The 18480-nt window shown below is 38.7% G+C and overlaps 1 long non-coding RNA gene across 3 annotated transcripts in view; it reads right to left on the reverse strand.

Annotated features, from left to right (window-relative positions):
• Window positions 1-18480, reverse strand: part of LOC145541470 (uncharacterized) — a 499277-nt gene that overhangs the window by 454287 nt on the left and 26510 nt on the right. For all 3 annotated transcript variants that reach the window (XR_014079041.1, XR_014079042.1, XR_014079043.1), the window contains exon 3: window positions 4590-4696. This is a non-coding gene — a long non-coding RNA (uncharacterized LOC145541470). The remainder of the gene's footprint in view (window positions 1-4589; window positions 4697-18480) is intronic.

An 18480-nucleotide genomic window follows, 5' to 3' on the forward strand; every position in this document is an offset into this window, starting at 1 on the left:
GCAGTCCGTCCTAAAGGAGATCAGTCCTGGGTGTTCACTGGAAGGACTGATGTTGAAGCTGAAACTCCAATACTATGGCCACCTCATGCAAAGAGTTAACTCATTGGAAAAGACCTTAATGCTGGGAAGGAATGGGGGCAGGAGGAAAAGGGGATGACAGAGGTTGAGATGGCTGGATGGCATCACTGACTCGATGGACATGAGTTTGGGTAAACTCCAGGAGTTGGTGATGGACAGGGAGGCCTGGCGTGCTGCAATTCATGGGGTCACAAAGAGTCGGACACGACTTGAGTGACCGAACTGAATGGAACTGAACCCTGAATGAAGGAGTTGATTGAATTTGTTAGCCAGTTATCAAACAACATGTGAGAGGATGGAATACATGAGAGACAGTTAGAACTAAGTGAAAAGAGTCAAGAAAATTCAGGTACAAAATTTCCGTCAAAGGAATACTGAAGCATATGCCAAAAGGTAGGCTGAGGCTTGAGCATCTAAGGGGTGGCAGAAAGGCTGGGCACTAAGTTCTAAAAGTTTGGAAAGGAGACTAACAAAGGAGATAAAGAAAATAAAGATATGTTGGTAGCAAAGACGTCTTTCTCGGTTTTGCCTAAGGCTCTTCCTGCTCATAAATGTAATAACTGTGAGAATTGCTTAGTGCGTTATTAATCTTCCAGCAGACAGATAAACAGCCCCATTACCAGCTCTTCATACGCCCTCCTCCATTCATCCTCTCAAAGGACAAAAGGAGAAAATTCACTCCCAGAGATGACAAAGGGGAAGATTACCTATTCTTACTCACACCTATATAAAATTTTAAGTATACTAACACAGAAAGGTAGGCGAATCATCTCCAAAGTGAAATGGTCTTTGTGATCTTCAGGAGGGGAAAAAAAAGAGCTGCTTCATTTATGCTTTAACAAAACAGGAAATTTTAAGTTAGAGATCTTGAATGCTGAGAATTTGAGATAACTTTTAACTGACTAATGGATTCTTTTCAAAGAGACTCTGTCCTTTATGGTCTTTTCGAATTTTCAATTTCCTCCATCTTAACTGTCAAAATGGAAGGGGTGCTCTGCCTATTACAGTAATTAGTCAAAATGAGGAGAGAGCTGTGAAAGGAATTCAGAAGCCACAGAATGTTAGTATTAATGCTGTTTGTGTTTCAAGCATGAACAATAGGCAGTAATATGCATTCCAAATGACTGAAGCACCCAGACCAGACTTCTGTCAATAGCATTCTTTGACACCTATTGTGTGCAGAGCACCATGCCTGGCTGCTATCTGGAGAAAGAAAAGAAACACAGGACAGCCCTTATCTTCCAGTTTACAAGGCTGCAGGTCTCAATGGACCGAGACACTTTGGGAAGCCATTCCCACAAGAAGAGGCCATTTTGTCAGAACTGATGACAATTGTTAAAGACAAATTGTGTCTCTGTTACAGACAAATGTAAAGTTGTGTGGCCCTAAATTTCAAGAGAACAATTAACTTCAAGAGACGGCAATTCTCATTTTTCTCAGAGAAGTCTCAATTTTGTCTATTACTTGATGTAGCTTGAAAAAAAAATTAATATAGCTCATTAAAAGCAGTAGGAACTCTACTCAGTACTCTGTGGTGACTCAAATGGGAAGAAAATCCAAAAAAGAGGGGACATAGGTAAGCATACAGCCAATTCAGTTTTCTGTACAGCAGAAACTAATACAACATTGAAATGACACTGCAACTATATCCCAATAAAAATTAAAACTAAAAAAAAAAGATGGAACTAAACCCAATAAAAGCAGTTCCCTTAGTGCCTTTAGCACTGGTAATTGCCACAGATCAAATCAGCTTGAGATAGTCTCCATGTAACTATGAGAGATTTTAGAAAGTGAGCTGTGAGCCTGCTGCTTGTGGACTGTCCTACTCACAGGAATTGGATTTACTACAATCCTGAGTAAATCCCTGAGCAAAGACTTTCTTGACAGGCTCTCTTTTTAAAGACTGAAAAAATTAATCCATTTTAATAATTCCAAGCAGATTTAAAAATAAAGTTTATGTGAAATTTCAGCACCAACAGAAGATGTGTTTGACTTGCTACAGAAATATTTTCAGTCTGACATGAGAATCAATATCATACGAATCAAGGCAGAGCTGTGAAGGAGACACACGTAACAAGCATGACTCATGGGACAGAATTGTAAACAACTTCATTCTTTTTATATCTCCCACTGTCTCTTCAAATTTATTCTGTTGGGTTAATATTTCAACTGTCTCCAGATGAAAATTTGGGCAGTCCACACTACTTTTTCTGGGTACTCTTAAGTAATAAGAAGTTCTAGAGTCACTTTAAACCACAAAACAATGTTTCATATCACTAATAAATCAAAAGTCTAAACCTGATTTAAAGCCAAAGATACTCCCTCTCCACAGATGAAGCCTGTAGGAGAGAAACATGGAGTTGGAGAAGAACCAATGGGCTTCTCTTTTGTTATCACGTTAGTTAAAAAGTTCATTCAGATTTTCTATAGCATCTTGTGGAAAAATCTGAACCAACTGTTTGACCAACCCAATACTTTGTGGTTCTACCCATCTACCCCCATCTTTAACTGGAAAATCTGAAAGACAGGAGGTTCAAAAAGACCTTACTTGACTGATACACGTGTGAGCTGGTTTTGATCCTCCTCAGGTTTGTCAAATGTTTAAAAGGTGAATTCTTTTTTGGTTCTTCTAAAATCACCCACACATACAAAGCTGGACAGTTCTCAGCTACAGTGCCCTTAATACGGAAGATGGATTCTTCATATTAATGGCTAATGCTCCTTCCTCATCTTTAACGTACGTTTAATCCCTCTATGTCCCTCTGTTGTTGTCAGGCCACTTTTCTAAACATCCTTATGGATATAACTTAAGATAATATCAGACCAGATTTCTCTCATAGCAAGGAGCCTACGTCTATTCCATAAAAAATATTCAACCCATCAATTTACTCAATCTCCAAATGGTTATTGAGATCCTATTAGGTATCAAGCACTCTTAAAAATATCATATACTGAAATATAAATGAGTAATCTGCCTCAAAGTATACCTTCTCCAAGGGTTATTGATATCTTAAAAAAAAAAAAAAAGATGCTTTAAAACCACATGAATAAATTACACAATCCTAATAACACAGATGGACTTATTCAACAGAGTCCCATAAGTTTATTCAGAAGGCCCAACATGAAACTTGTACATGCGGATGCTCCCAAAGCAGCACCGTGCTCTGAGCATGAAGCCAGGGGGCTATACACATTAAACGTGCAGAAAGATCACTGCTTTTTCTTAAATTGTGTGATTATTTGGGGGTATCTGAGGATGGCAGACAGATTACAGGGAATGGAGGGGCTAAATCTCTTTAACATATTCCTTGATTTTGTTTTTACATCATTAATATTTATAATTCTGTTAGTACTAATTTTTAATAACAGAATCATAGAATATCTGTGATGGAAGAGACCTTAGAAACTGTTCAAAGCATCTCAGTACATGATTTTTCTGTGTATGTGAGATTACGTGCATGTGTCTCTAGGGATGTGGTTAGATAAGAATGTGCTCTAAGCATGTATGCAGAAAATTAACCAATACTAGCTTTTATTTCTTTGGGCAGATGTTGGGACTGCACAAACAATTATCTTGCACCCTCAGCTCACCAGATTGAAGGCTAAATTATCAAATGACAGATATATTTATATATGAGGGAAGTCTAATCTGGCATAGCTTGGGCAGTTTGTATTGAGAAAAATTGCAAGAGGTTAATCAAGGTCTTTCCACTCATAATTTTATAAGGGGTCTCTGTGCAGGATGCTTGACATTTTAAGAACCTGAAGGAGGCTCACTGGAGGGCATATCAACCAGCACAAAAATTCTGAAGTGGAAGTATATCTGGTGTGTTCAGGAAACAGCCAGGATGCCTTTATGTCCAGAACATATTAAAGAAAAGGGAAAAAAGAAGGTGAGAGAAAGGGGGCAAGGAGTAAAGGAAGGTGAGTGAAGATTATAGAGGACAGTGATTCTCAACCCTGGATGTCCACTAGGATCACTTGAAGACCTTCTAGCAAATATAGCTGCCTCAATCATAAAACCAATAAAATCAATATTTTGGGGAATCAGACTTCAACATGAATATTTCTTTAAAGCTCACCAGACTGTGTCTAATGTGAGTCAAGTTGAAGAATCTCTTGTAGGACATTATAGGTAACTTGACTCTAACATGGAGTAAATGAGAAACCACTCGAATAGGGGTTTTGAACAGAGGAGTGTCTGATCTTGTTTGGGTTTTCAAAAGGTCCCTCTGGCTATTGTGTTGAGAATAGATCCTAAGGGGGCAGGAATCAGAACTAGTTTTAGAACGCCTTTGCAATAATCTAGATGACAGTGGTTTGGTCTAGCCTGGAGCATTAGTCGTGTGAAAAGTGGTTGGATTCCACATATGTCTGAAGAGAGAATTGACAGCACTTGCAGATGTATTTGCAGATGGGAGATGGGAGAGAAAAACAGAAGTCAAGGAGGCTGACCCAAGTACATTTTTTCCTCTACAAGTTCCAGAAGTGCCTGTCATTTTTGTACTCACTTTTTTGAGCTTCTCCCTTTCCATGTATTTCATTCCTTCCACATAGTTTTCCTTCTCCTCCATGTTTCCTTCTCATCCTGCTCTTTGAAGAGCTCTTAAAAATGTATCTGTTGAGATATAAATGAGTGTTGAGATTTAAAGTGTACTTTTCCCAAAGAATATTTGCATTTTAGAGGAATAGTTGTATGTGAATAATGTGCCTTTTAAACTTTATGAATAAATACTTCCTGTAATCCTAAATACACATATTGATTTATTCTATGGTGCAAGTTCTAAGAGCAATAGACACAAAATTTCTGTTTTGAGGAGGCTTTAGAGACAGCAATGACACGAGGTAAGGGAACAGTCAGGGAGCTTGTCTTGAAGCTAAGCTTGCATAAAAGCCCACCATTTTTCTTTTGGATCATAAGCCTATTTGAAGCATTTTATAGGTGACTGATGAAATGACAGGTGGAGAGAAAGGAGAGGATTAAAATCCCAGCCATACCTTAGTACCACTACTATCTTCACACATATTTCTTTATTATTATTATTAAACAATAAAATAGAATAACTGTGATAGAAGAGATCTCAGAAAGCATCTATTTCATATCTGTGTGTGTGTGTATGTACGCACACACGCGTGCGCACATGCTCAATTGCAGTTGTGTCTGATTCTTTGTGACCCCATGGACTGTAGCCCACCAGGCTCCTCTCTTCATGGGATTTCCTAGGGAAGAATGTTACCAAGTTCAAGCTCACTCTGCTTGCCACACGACAGGCCAATGAATCAGAGAGCCAGCTGACCAAGAAGATGGTAGACTAATGTCTCAAAATAACCATTTTATGGGGTCTGGATGACACGTTCTTCTACAGATCAGAAATAGGAGGTAGGGAGGTGAGGAAATAAAGTAAAAAGGCCATTAATCTTGCAAATATCTCCTAGAATGGCGAACTTCAGGCAGGGTATGTGTTCATTTCTTCCTCCCTGGCATCTCCAGGGTTCTGAACAAAGGCACTTTAGTTTAATAGTCAGGCAGAGGGGCAGGATTCTCTGAGGCAGTTCATTCCATATGATTATAATAACAAAAGCAATGAAAAGCAAGTCAAAGAAACAATTCCAACTTGGAGTCAGATTTGGATATTCCCTGCAACAAGAATACTGGCATGGGTTGCCATTTCCTCCTCCAAGAGATCTTCCCAACCCAGGGATAGAGCCCACATCTCTAGCATCCTTTCATTGTCAGGCATATTCTTTATCACTGAATATGGAAAGCCCATGTCATATCTCTAGGATTCCAGAAAGGGAGATCAAGCCTGGGAGAGGCTGAGTTTCTCACACAAGTATCCAAAGCTACATCAGATGGGAGAGTCTTTCAGTATTTCAACAAAACTCAAGCTTTTTCATCCAAACTTTAAGCGTTAATGATCATTTAACTAGAAATATAGTCTTTAAAATTTTATTTTTAATACTATTGCAATAAAAAGGAAGGGAAAAAAAAGAGAAGTGAGTTTTCTTTCCCTCTTCCGAGAACAAAGAAGATAAAGAGAACAGTGAACAGGCCTGAACAATCCTAGATTTTTTACTTCTAACTCTTCATGCCTGTAACTAAGTTTGCTTTTCTGCCTCCCAACTCTACAGGAGCTACATTTTGTACCTAGTATCCTTTGATTCTATGCTAAATACATCCTGTATCTGCAGCTTACACTTACAACACTCTCTTCCCCTTGTAGCTCTTCTTTTTCACATATCAGAAAGAAGGCCACAGAGCCACTGAATTACTGGGTTACTGATGCCAGCCTATGACTGTTTTTAAAATAATCCAAGAGGAAGAAGACAAGATCCTAATACCTCTGTATCCCTCATCACTGACTCAAAACTGCAAGCCCTCATCTTATACAAGCCCCTGTAGACTCTTCTTGGAGGAGGTGGGGCACAGTTCTTGAGACACAAGCCTACTGTGTTCCCCTCTCCACCTGCTGAGAATTAAAGCCACCTTTCTATTTCCTACAAACTCTGTCTTACATTTTCTTATTCAGCTACACTGGGCAGAGGAAGCCAAGATTTTGGCCAGAAACAGTACCTTATTAAAAATAATGTGTATTATTATAACCAACAAGGTAATGTAAGGTTGCATTGAGAGCAAATTATTGATTTCCTTACCTCCTCCATTCCTATTCTGAAATACGTTCATACTCTCATACATGTATTTGCATATACTTACATCCACATATACATATGATTATGTGTTGTTTTTCACCAAAAGAGGGTGATATCATAAATGTGTGCACATATATATATATATACTTTACAGCATCGAACCTTACTTCTATCACCAGTCACATCCACAACTGAGTATGGTTTTTGCTTTGGCTCCATCTCTTCTTTCTTTCTGGAATTATTTCTCCACTGATCTCCAGTAGCATATTGGGCACCTACCGACCTGGGGAGCTCATTTTTCAGTGTCCTATCTTTTTGTGTTTTCATACTGTTCATGGGGTTCTTGCCTTGGCAAGAATACTGAAGTGGTTTGCCATTCCCTTCTCCAGTGGACCACATTCTGTAAGACCTTTCCACCATGACCCATCTGTCTTGGGTGGCCCCACATGGCATGGCTTAGTTTCACTGAGTTAGACAAGGCTGTGGTCCATGTGATCAGATTGGTTAGTTTTCTGTGATGGTGGTTTTCAGTTTGTCTGCCCTATGATGCCCTCTCTCAGCGCCTACCATCTTTGTAATGTAAGAGCAATATTGCATAGGAACCTGGAATGTTAGGTCCATGAATCAAGGCAAATTAAAGTGGTCAAACAGGAGATGGCAAGAGTGAACATAGACATTTTAGGAATCAGTGAACTAAAATGGACTGGTGTGGGTGAATTTAACTCGGATGACTATTATATCTACTACTGTGGGCAAGAATCCCTTAGAAGAAATGGAGAAGCCATCATAGTCAACTAAAGAGTCTGAAATGCAGTACTTGGATGAATTTCTCAAAGATGACAGAATGTTCTCTATTCGTTTCCAAGGCAAGCCATTCAATATCACAGTAATCCAAGTCTATGCCCCGACCAGTAACGCTGAAGAAGATGAAGTTGAATGGTTCTAAGAAGACCTAAAAGACATTTTTAGAACTAACACCCAAAAAAGATATCATCTTCATTATAGGGGACTGAAATGCAAAAGTAGGAAGTCAAGAAACACCTGGAGTAACAGGCAAAGTTGGCCTTGGAGTACAGAATGAAGCAAAGCAAAGGCTAATAGAGTTTTGCCAAGAGAACGCACTGGTCATAGCAAACACCCTCTTCCAACAACACAAGAGAACACTGTACACATGGACATCACCAGATGATCAACACCAAAATCAGATTGATTATATTCTTTGCAGCCAAAGATGGAGAAGCTCTATACAGTCAGCAAAAACAAGACCTTGAGCTGACTGTGGCTCAGATCATGAACTCCTTATTGCCAAATTCAGACTTATATTGAATAAGATAGGGAAAAACACTAGACCATTCAGGTATGACCTAAACCAAATCCCTTATGATTACACAGGGGAAGTGAGAAATAGATTTTAAGGGACTAGAGCTGAGACACAGAGTGCCTGAAAAACTATGGACAGAGGTCAGGACATTGTACAAGAGAGAGGGATCAAGGCCATCCCCAAGAAAAAGAAATGAAAAAAAAAAAAAAAAAAAAAGGCTGTCTGAGGAGGCCTTACAAATAGCTGTGAAAAGAAGAGAAGCAAAAAGCAAAGGACAAAGGAAAAATATACCCATATGATTGCAGAGTTCCAAAGAATAGCAAGGAGATATAAGAAAGCCTTTCTCAGCAATCAGTGCAAAGAAATAGAGGAAAACAATAGAATGGGAAAGACTAGAGATGTCTTCAAGAAAATTAGAGATACCAAGGGAACATTTCATGCAAAGATGGGCTCAATAAAGGACAGAAATGGTATGGACCTAACAGAAGCAGAAGATATTAAGAAGAGGTGGCAAGAATATACAGAAGAACTGTACAAAAAAGACCTTCACAACTCAGATAATCATGATGGTGTGACCACTCACCTAGAGCCAGCTATCCTGGAATGTGAAGTCAAGTGGGCCTTACGAAGCACCACTACAAACAAAGCTATTGGAGGTGATGGAATTCCAGTTGAGTTCTTTCAAATCATGAAAGATGATGTTGTGAAAGTGTTGCACTCATTATGCCAGCAAATTTGGAAAATTCAGCAGTGGACACAGGACTGGAAAAGATCAGTTTTCATGCCAATCCCAAAGAAAGGCAATGCCAAAGAATGCTCAAACTACCACACAACTGCACTCATCTCACACGCTAGTAAAGTAATGCTCAAAATTCTCCAAGCCAGGCTTCAACAATACGTGAAATGTGAACTTCCGGATGTTCAAACTGGATTTAGAAAAGGCAGAGGAACCAGAGATCAAATTGCCAACAATGTTGGATCATCAAAAAATCAAGAGAGTACCCGAAAAACATCTACTTCTGCTTTACTGACTATGCCAAAGCCTTTGACTGTGTGGATCACAATAGGCTGTGGAAAATTCTTAAAGAGATAGTAATACCGGACCACCTGACCTACCTCTTGAGAAATCTGTATGCAGGTCAGGAAGCAACAGTTAGAACGGGACATGGAACAACAGACTGGTTCCAAGTAGGAAAAGGAGTACGTCAAGGCTGTATATTGTCACTCTGCTTATTTCACTTATATGCAGAGTATATCATGAGAAACACTGGGCTGGAGAAAGCACAAGCTGCAATCAAGATTGCCGGGAGAAATATCAACAACCTCAGATATGCAGATGACACCACCGTTATGGCAGAAAGTGAAGAACTAAAGAGCCTCTTGATGAAGGTGAAAGAGGAGAGTGGAAAAGTTGGCTTAAAGCTCAACAACATTCAGAAAACTAAGATCATGGCATCCGGTCCCATCACTTCATGGGAAATAGATGGGGAAACAGTGGAAACAGTGGCAGACTTTATTTTTTTGAGCTCCAAAATCACTGCTGATGGTGACTGCAGCCATGAAATTACAAGACACTTGCTCCTTGGAAGGAAAGTTATGACCAACCTAGACAGCATATTAAAAAGCAGAGACATTACTTTACCAAAAAAAGTCCGTCTAGTCAAGCTATGGTTTTTCCAGTGGTCATGTATGCATGTGAGAGCTAGACTATAAAGAAATCTGAGCGCTGAAGAATTGATGCTATTTAACTGTGGTGTTGGAGAAGACTCTTGAGAGTCCCTTGGACTGCAAGGAGATCCAACCAGTCCATCCTAAAGGAGATCAGTCCTGAGTGTTCATTGGAAAGACTGATACTGAAGCTAAAAATCCAATCCTTTGGCCACCTGATGCGAAGAGCTGACTCATTTGAAAAGACCTGATCCTGGGAAGGATTGGGGGCAGGAGGAGAAGGGGACAACAGAGGATGAGATGGTTGGATGGCAGCACTGACTCAATGGACATGAATTTGGGTAAACCTTGGGAGTTTGTGATTGACAGGGAGGCCTGGCGAGCTGCAGTCTATTGGGTCAGAAAGAGTCGGACACGACTGAGCAAATGAACTGAACTGATGTACATACTGTCATCTTAAAAAATAGTTACAACCTAAAAGTTAAGAGTTATATTTTATTGGCAGAAATTTTTAGGACTTAAGCTCAGGAGGCAGCATCTCAGGTAACCCTGAGAAAACTACTCCAAGGAGAAGGGAGAAACAAGATTATATAGAAGTTTTGCAATAAAGGGCATATAGTCTATCAAAATGAAGTGAAAGTCACTCGGTCGTGTCTGACCCTTTGTGACCCCATGGACTGTAGAGTCCATGGAATTCTCCAGGGCACAATACTGGGGTGGGTAGCCTTTCCCTTCTTCAGGGGATCTTCCCAACCCAGGGATCAAACCCAGGTCTCCCACATTGCAGGTGGATTCTTTACCAGCTGAGCCACAAAGGAAGCCCAAGAATACTGGAGTGGGTAGCCTCTCCCTTCTCCAGCGGATCTTCCCGTCCCAGGAATCAACCCGGGGTCTGCTGCATTGCAGGTGGATTCTTTATACCAGCTGAGCCACAAAAGAAGCCCAGTCTATCAAAAGATTATTGTTAATTAAGGAAAACCAGATATCCCAAATTGAGGATATTAGCACTTTTCTATGTATGGGAACAAAAGAGAGTCTGGGCTTACTGAAATCATTCCTTTCATGTGCATCTCAGCTATCTGGGGCATTTTTCACATCCTGTGTGCCTCAGGACTCCCAGTAGGGAGTGGCTTCAGCCTAATGGCTGCCAGACCACATAGATATTCTTTCCCTTCCTGAGTTCCCCTAGGGCTGAGGAATTCATATTTGGAGGGCTGGAATCTCTGATGACTGTGACATCCTTGTTTACCCATATGGCAGGAAATATGCCATTTCTCAAAATAAAGTGTCTATGTGTGTATATAGATATAGATAGATACATATACAGTCACACTACAACTTATTTTCTCACTTCATATTTCATGTATCTCTATCCCAGGAAATAAATACAGAGTTATTTTTAAGTAGCTATGCTATAGAATAGAAATATGATGATTTATTCAATCATTCTAATGCTTGATGAACACTTCTGGGGTGACTGCCTCTAGAAACACTGAAAATAGCTGTACATTTATTATAACTTGATGCTTTTAAAGTTTCTTCTAATCTCCTTTCTATTAATCCACTCTAGACTCTCAAGTTTGGCCTTCAACTTGTTCCTTTTATTAATTTATTCACTATATCTATATATACATATATATATATATATATATATATATATATATATATATATATATACACACATATTTACTGCTGGTAATATACCTGGTCCTCAGACTCTTCCCTGGATCCTATTTTTTTACTTGTTATTCAAACATTAAAGTAGTTCTTAATAAACCATTATTCTCCACACATACCTGTAATCCAATTTACCTCTCATTGCCTACTACAGCAGCTAAAACATTACATAGGCATTTTATGTCCAAATCTGTAGAAAGGAATGAATCATTTCTAAAAGTCTACTTTGCCTTGGGTCATGACTTTCATTTGGCCAGAGGAAACACCTGTGGAAGAAATACTAGGACATTTTAAGTGTAAGGATCTTGATTAGCCTCTTGTCTATCTTCCCAAAATCAAACGCTGTAGAAAGATCAGACTGCATTTTCCTCATATGTAAGTAGAACCACATTTGAAAATTCAGTCTTCACCCTAGTGAGCTAAAGGTGCAAGATACATGCCTATACAGGCTAAACAATATCCAGGGGTAATCAGAGGCAATATTGGTGGATTTCCTACGAACGGCTGAGAGCACATGCTTATCTAAGAAATCCTCATAGACACTCTGCATAAACTCTCACACAGGAGGGATAGTGACACAGACAGCTGCCTCTCACACATAAATAAGACATCATTTTCTACTTGCAACAAGGACATATTCTTTGCAATGGTTGGAAGGCACAACCCCAACTTCAATTTCCCCATTAATCTTTTGACCAGGTAGAAATATATTGGATTACGTTCAAAAAGTATTACACAAAACAGCAAAAGGCCTAAGAAAAACAGCCATGAGATACAATAAAGAGACCATAGATAAAAAAGGTGGCGAAGTTCAGCATAGAATACAGAAAGCTCAGAATGGAACAGAGACCCAGAGATAGCCCAGAAGACATATTTCAGGTCTATATTGTGAATCTGGGAGTCAAAATAACTAGAAGAAAAGAAGTACAAGTAAAGATAAAAATCAAAAAGACTGATGAGCCTGGAGTTTGGATATCACTAAGAGTATGGTCTCCACATTACTTTGGAGATGAGAACAAGTAACAAGAATGGTGGGCTGCTCAGGTGATGCTAGTGGTAAAGAACCTGTCTACCAATACAGGAAACGTTAAGAGACATGGGTTTGATCCCTGGGTCGGGAAGATCTCCTGGAGGAGGCCATGGCAACCCACTCCAGTATTCTCACCTAGAGAATCTCATGGCCAGAGGACTCTGTTGGGCTACAGTTCATAGGATCGCAAAGAGTCAGACATGACTGAAGCAACTTAGCACACACATGCATGCAACAAGAATGGTATTGACATGTCTGAGTGTTTTGTGTGTGGTGGGAATGGGGGAGACTTATGAGAGGATTGTGAAAAAAGAGATGAATTAGGGGAGAACACAACAGTCATGTACTTCTGTAACTTCAACTTTATATGAAAATTTCACTCATCAGGAATATATGGATGCAGGAGGCTACACAGCTACATTAGAACAGTTAATTCAAATAAATCTGGTACTCAAATGCCTAGAATTCCTCAGCTCAGGATGCCAAAGGGAGAAATACATTACCAGGGTCCATTGCCTCTATTGTAAAGTCTAATGGTTATTTAGAATGGAGGATAAAATCGTATGCTTACTTGGATTTACAATGTATTGGGTTACCATTAAAAACTAAAATAATAATAAAAAGACAATTCTCCCTTATCCATGCCAACAAAATCAGACACTGACACAGATACTCAAAGACTCTTGTGTAGCTTTTATTTTCTTCAGAGATTATATTTTGTATCCTTTTAATTTTTGGTTCAAATCTTGGCTGCTAAGAGGTTCTTCAGTTTCTCTCAGCTCCCTTAGCACTCCTCACATCTATCCTGAGGGCCTTGGGTCAGTCAGCCAGTCAGCAAAAAATTATGGGATATATCCTGAGCACAGGCTCAGGGCAGTGGGGCAGGCACAACTTTAACTCAACTGCAACAGAGATCTAATAAAATATGCAGAGACACACCACACTGACTGGAGATGAGATTGGCCAGAGAATTCTAAATGGAAAAAGTGAATTTCCATTCCTCCTTCTTTAGCATTTCTAAATAAGTCATTTTCAGTCTTTGAGAGGTTCAAATGCTAAATTCCGAGAAATAAGACTCTAGAGTGTCTGGTAAGTAAATCCTGGTTTTATTTCAGCACAGGCTCTATTTTTGCAATGTGCATACAGTCCTCAACAGAACAGCATCAGAAATCTAGAGGTATTATGCCACAGCACAAAGATTTTGGGGCCTGAAATCAGAAAATAGATGTTGAGATCAGGCTGTGCCACATTATCTCAGTGTGACTTTAAGCAAATTGTTTTTCTTTAATACTGTTTTCAGGATGATTTTAGATATTTGGGGAGAAATAATATAAGTATTTTATTAAAAGTAGAGCATTATTCAGTCATATATTATTACTAAATATAAGAAAGTTATTTTTACTCCAATATCAGTAAATTTTCCTTAAGATCATCATATTATCCTTCACCATAAGAAACCCCTAACATTTAGGTGAGTTCTAAGATACCTCTCATACTTCATTTGATTATTTGCTTCCAAGGACAAAATTATTAAAATTTTGTCTGTTGAGCTTCTGAAAAACAGCAGTCTGTTTCGTTAAAGCCCTAAAATACAAAGCATTCCCAGGTGGTGGGCCCCACTGTAATAAAGGTGCTGGAATGAGCAAAGACACAAAATCCAAATGGCATTTATTAAAACACCTTAATCACTGAGCATTCCTTTTTTTTTTTTTTGCTTCACCAGTCTCTTATTTTCTCATTTCACTTGCTATCCTCAAAGATGATACTCTACATAAACCATTTATCAATAAGAGTAGATTATGTAAATTATCCACGTAAATGTACTTAAACAATCAAAGCCAAGTAGATATTCAAAGTTAAAGAACAAATGCAAAGAAACACTAATTCTAATTAAAGAGGAATCACCCACACACATAAGGTCTCCTGGTACCAGTTAGCAAGGGGCTTTTTTATACCTACTGTGCACATTTACGTATTTCATATAATCACTTTAATTCTTGTATACTTGCATATGTTAAAAGTAGTCATAAAAGCTTAAAAGTGATTCAGATTTTTTTCCTATAAATTGTCCTTCTTTAAAGTATGTCTGCATACTTAAATCGTCATAGTAATGCAATCTGGTCAGAAACTAACATCATCTAGTCCTGCTCATTACTATTGGAATATCAGGATCTGCAGCTGCCTTTCATTAATGCTATCAGACTGGACTTTCACTTGCAGAATGAGACCCATTGATTGTGTCAAAGAACATCAGTTTTGTTCTTTAATGACCCAGGAGCTCCTTTCAAAAGCAGTTCAGCAATGATTGCTACAATACATTAAAACTTCAAACACGTACAACCTTAAGATGAGGTTCTAAAGCACCACTTTCATCAGCATCACAGGGTCATGTGGAAAGAATAATGTTGGCTTGGTAACCAGACATCCAGCTGCTAGTGCAGACTCTATTACCAACTGGTTGCATGATCTTAGACGTTGGGTTTCCATAAAAATACAGGATACCTGGTTAGATTTCAATTTCAATTCTGCAACAAATTATGTTGTAGTGTAATCACATCCCAGATATCACATGGGATATACTTAGGATAAAAAATAATTCACTGGTTATCTGAATTTCAAATTTAGCTGGGCATTCTGTAATTTTATTTGCTACATCTGGCAACCTTACCTGGGCAAGCTAATGATGGCTTCATCATTTGATAAGTACAGGGGTTGGACAGAATGACCTCTAGGTGAGACATCATAAAACTACTAGGTTCATAAATAAGCAAGAGGCAAAACTCACCATATTTGTTTTCCTTAATTATTAAGCAGAAATTCATATAGTCATTCATATGTATAACCAAGCAAGCTAAGCTTCAGGGTGGAAATGGATACAATATCTCTATAAAATTCCAATATGGACATGCTCAGGCATTTTAATAGCTCTTGCATTTGCTATGTGTTGCTGCATAATAAATTATCCAAAACTTTAGTGGCTCAAAATAACATTATCTCATATTTGTGTGGGTTAGAAATCTATGAACAGCTTAACTGGATCCTCTGGCTCAGAATCTTGCAAGACTATAAAAAAGGTTTTAGCTAGAGTTATAACCATCTCAAGGATCATATAAAGGAGGACACTCTTTCAAACGTGTACATGTGGTTGTTGATCGGGTTCGCTATGTTACAAGTTGTTGGACTGAGGGCCTCAGTTCCTTGCTGGCTATTGCCTGAAGCCACATTCATTTCCTTGCCACAAGAGCCTCCCCATAAGGTGGCTCACAACATAGCGGCTCACTTTATAAGAGAAAGCAAGCAAGAAAAGCCAAACAAAGCAAGCAAGGCAGAAGTCACAGCCTTTTATAACCTAATCTCAGAAATAATATGCCATCACATTTACTATACACTATTTACTAAAAGCAAGTTAGTAAGTTCAGCCCACAGTCAAGGGGAGAAGATCATATTGTAAAAAATTAGTATGCAGAAATCTCAATTAAATGTAGTCAGGAGAACAGAAGGGGGAACTCTCACATCCTATGATGGTAACACAGCTTGACAGGAAGAAAACTCCTTTTTTTCCTGGCAAGGACTCAGCCAATGAAAAGCCGTGGACTCTTGGTTTACTACAGCCCTCCCAACTTCCTTTTCCTCTCTATAAAAGAGGTTCCATTCCCTTGCCATTCAGGGGACTTGCAGGTGGCTTGCCATGGTTGCAAACCCCAAATTGCAATTCTTCGCTTATCTTAAATAAATATAATTTTTGTCAGAGAAATAATTGGAAGTCTATTTGTTTTAGGTCAATAGTATAAAATGTAAATACCAGGGGTGGGGATCACTGGGAATCATTTTAGACACTATCTATCATACTGAAAAAAAATTTTTTTCTGGAAAAATTAACAAGCAACAATCTTAGTTAAACATAGTTTATTATTAGTTGAAATGAAGCCTCTGTATTTGGGCCCTTAAGAAATTAGTGGCCAATATTAAAGGCATAAGACTTTGGGTCAATATGAAATTGAATCATTATTGGAAGAATCTCCCATAGAGAGAGAAAGCTTTCTTTTTTCTAAAGATATCAAACATATATGCTTCTTTTTCCATATGAAATATGCAGATAAAAATTTGGTTTATTCCTTTTTTCAAAAGGTGGAGTCATAACTCAGACATAACAAAATCTAACTATATTGATCCAAACTTACGATGCTTGTTGTTCAGTCACTAAGCCATGTCGGACACTTTGTGACCTCATGAACTGCAGCACACCAGGCTTCCCTGTCCTTTACTATCTCCCAGAGTTAGTTATATTTTGGTATGTCTGAGTTATGTCTTCACCTTACCATGCTTATTAGTCCTTATTTCCATTTATGATATAGCATCCTTAGTCTTGCCCTTTACTTGATAGTTTCTGGTTTTAAATTAATATTTTTGGGTTAAGAATCAGTCATCTTAGGATTTAAAATTAGGGCAAATTTAACTAATGGTTCTCAAATTTAATCATGAAGAAAATTTATATTGGTGTGTATATTTGTTCCCTCGGGCTTCCATAAAAAGGATTACAAACTAAATCGCATAAAATAGAAATGTACTCTGTCAACAGTTCTGGAGGCTAGAAGGTTGAATCAAGGAGTTGAAGGGCCATGCTCTCCTTGTAGGCTCTGGATGAGGATCCTTCCTTGCCTCTTCCCAACTTCTGGTGGTTGCCATTAGTGCTTGGCATTCCTTGGGGTGTAGATGCATCACTCCAACCCCTGCCTCTGTCTTCGAATGGTGTTCGTCACTCTACCTTTTGTATTTTCATGTGGTCTTTCTGTGTCACCTCTGTATACAAAGTTCTCTCTCTTTACTAAGATACCATTCATTAAATTAGGGCTCACCCTAATAATCCAGTAGGAACCATTTTACCTTGATTACATCTGCAAAGACCTTATCTCTAAATAAGGTCATTCACAAATCCTAACTCCATACCAGGAGTTAGGATTTCAGCACATCATTTTGGGGGACACAACTCAACCTGCAAGTGCTCTTGGTAAAGATGTCCATTCCCATCTGACAAGAATTTTGGATCCCCTTGGGATTTTGATTTCCTAGGTCCTGGAAGGAGTAACAAGTTCTGTGTGTTCTCTGGGAGTGGTGCACAGATAACAATGTGGCAAACTCTGCTGAAACTAACCAACTGCACTTTTCTAGGAACTGTTGTTGGACAAACAACAGTTAAAAGCCTCTGGACTTTGTCTTCAAGATTCTCTTAATGAGAAAATTTAGATGAGGGACAGTGTGGCAAAATGAATAAAACACGAAGGTTAGCATCAAAGGACACTAGTCTGAATATTGGCTCCACACCAGCCATGTCATTGTAATTCAACCCCTGAATCTCTGCTTCTTCAACTACATCACTGAGTTTCTCTTAGAATTAAATGAAATAGCATTTGCAAAAGTATCTGGCCAGTTCAAAATAATACTATACTATCAGGGTTGAAAATGGCAATAAAATGTATCAATGCCATTTAATCTAGTAATTCCCCTTCATTCATCATTTATTTAACAAAAATTTATAAAGTACACATCATATGCCAGATATTGAGCTTAGCACTGGGGATGCAACTGTGAAAAATAAATATAAACCATACTTCACGTTCTGGAGGAACCATAACTTAAGGAAATAATCTAAAATATTAAAAGATATCATAAACATAAAACTTTTCATGGCAACATCAATACAATAAAGTAAAAGCAGCAATAAATATCTAATAGAAAAATTCTTTGTCCATTGAATGAAACACTCTGCAGGCATGGAATGAAGACTGTGTAAGAATCTGGAAAATGCTTTCCATGTTACATAAAAATTAGGGTACACGCACACCATGATTACAAATACATAAATATATAACTGCATTAAAGGAGGGAAGGTCTTCCCAGGTGGCACTGAGGGTAAAGAACCCACTTGCCCATGCAGGTACACTTAAGAGACACAAGTTCAATCCCTGGGTCTGGAAGATCCCCTGGAGGAGCACATGGCAACCCACTCCAATATTCTTGCCTGGAGAATCCCATGGACAGAGGAGCCTGGCAGGCC

Source organism: Giraffa tippelskirchi, chromosome 3 (genome assembly GCF_054371585.1).
Source record: "Giraffa tippelskirchi isolate mGirTip1 chromosome 3, T2T-mGirTip1v1.2.pri, whole genome shotgun sequence".
In the NCBI taxonomy this organism is placed as follows: Eukaryota; Metazoa; Chordata; class Mammalia; order Artiodactyla; family Giraffidae; genus Giraffa; species Giraffa tippelskirchi.